Below are 1,995 nucleotides of genomic sequence, written 5' to 3' on the forward strand. Positions count from 1 at the left end.
AATGAAATTAAAACAAAGAATCAAGAAATACAAGAGCTGGTACTTTGAAAAGATAAACAAGATTGACAGAACGCTAGCCCATTTAACCAAAAGAAAGAAAGAGCACCTCCAAATCAACAAAATCAGAGTTGAAAGGGGAAACATCACAACAGACACCAGAAAGATACAGAACATTATAAGGGAATACTTTAAAAACCTATATGCTACTAAAATGGATGCATATCTAAAGGCATGGGAACCACCAAAAGTAAACCAAGAAGAGATTAACAGCTTAAACAAATCCATATCACAAAAAGAAATTGAAACAGTAATACAAAACATCCTGACTAAAAAAAGCCCAGGACCAGATGGATTTACAGCAGAATTCTATCAGACATTTAAAGAAGACCTACATCCAATACAAATTAATTTATTCAAAGAAATACAAATGGAGGGAGAACTTCCAAATTCCTTCTATGAAACCAGCATCACTCTAATACCAAAGCCTGGTAAAGATACAACCAAAAAAGAAACCTATATCCCTAATGAACATAGATGCAAATATTCTCAACAAGATACTTGCAAACCTCATACAGACACACATCAAAAAGATCATTCACCATGATCAAGTTGGCTTTATTCCAGAGATGCAGGGGTGATTCAATATACGTAAGTCAATAAACGTCACAAATCATATAAATGGCCTCAAAGACAAGAACCACATGGTCATCTCAATAGATGCAGAGAAGGCCTTTGACAAAATTCTACATGCATTTAAGTCCTAGAGAGAATTGGACTGGAGGGAACATACCTCAACATAATTAAAGTCATATATAACAAACCCACAGCCAACGTCATTCTAAATGGAGAAAAACTGGAAGCATTCCCATTGAAATCAGGAACCAAACAAGGCTGTTCACTAAATCCATTTCTTGTTAACATAGTGCTTGAAACTCTTGCAAGAGCAATAAGACAAGAGCAGGAAATTAAAGGAGTAATAATAGGAAAAGAAGAGATCAAATTATCCCTTTCTGTAGATGATATGATATATCTAAGAGATGCCAAAACTTCCACCAGAGAACTAGTAGAAATTATTAACACGATCAGTAAAGTGGCAGGTTACAAAATTAACTTACAAAAGTCTGTAGCCTTTCTATATACCAATAACAAGCAATCAGAGAAAGAGCACATGGAAACACTTCCCTTCACAATAGCGGCAGAAAAAATAAAATATCTCAGGATAAACCTGACTAAAGACATTAAAGAGCTCTACAGTGATAATTTTAAATCTTTAAAGAAAGACATTGAGGAAGACATCAGAAGATGGAAGGACCTCCTATGCTCATGGATTGGAAGAATTAATATTGTAAAAATGACCATCCTACCAAAAGTCTTTTACAGATTCAAAGCAATGCCAATCAAAATCCCCATGACATTTTTCACATAATTGGAAAAAAAAATCCTAAGATTCATATGGAAGCAGAAGAGACCTCGGATAGCCAAAACAACCCTGAGCACTAAGAGCAATGCTGGGGGGATTACTATACCAGATTTTAAGCTCTACTACAGAGCTATAGTCATCGGATAGCCAAAACAACCCTGAGCACTAAGAGCAATGCCGGGGGATTACTATACCAGATTTTAAGCTGTATTACGAAGCTATAGTCATAAAAACAACATGTTACTACCACAAAAACAGACCCGTAGATCAATGTAACAAAACTGAAGACCCAAATATGAGTAAATGCAATTTCAGCCACCTGATATTTGACAAAGGGGCCTAGAACATTCACTGGAGGAAAGACAGCATGTTCAGCAAATGGTGTTGGCAAAACTGGATCTCCACCTGTAGAAGAATGAAACTAAACCCCTATCTTTCACCCTGCACAAAAGTCAATTCCAAATGGATCAAAGACCTCAATGTAAAGCCTAAAATTCTGAAACTGTCAGAAGAAAAAATTGGCAAAAACCTACAAGATTATAGGTGTAGGAAAGGATTTTCTAAACCAGACATCA

General features: G+C 35.8%; 1 protein-coding gene across 3 annotated transcripts in view; it reads right to left on the reverse strand.

Moving 5' to 3' along the window:
- The window catches only part of Uvrag (UV radiation resistance associated), a 330,970-nt gene that overhangs the window by 256,553 nt on the left and 72,422 nt on the right, over window positions 1-1,995 (reverse strand). The gene's annotated exons all lie outside the window — the stretch shown is intronic.

Source organism: Nannospalax galili, unplaced genomic scaffold (assembly GCF_000622305.1).
Source record: "Nannospalax galili isolate Female #2095 unplaced genomic scaffold, S.galili_v1.0 scaffold278, whole genome shotgun sequence".
NCBI lineage: Eukaryota > Metazoa > Chordata > Mammalia > Rodentia > Spalacidae > Nannospalax > Nannospalax galili.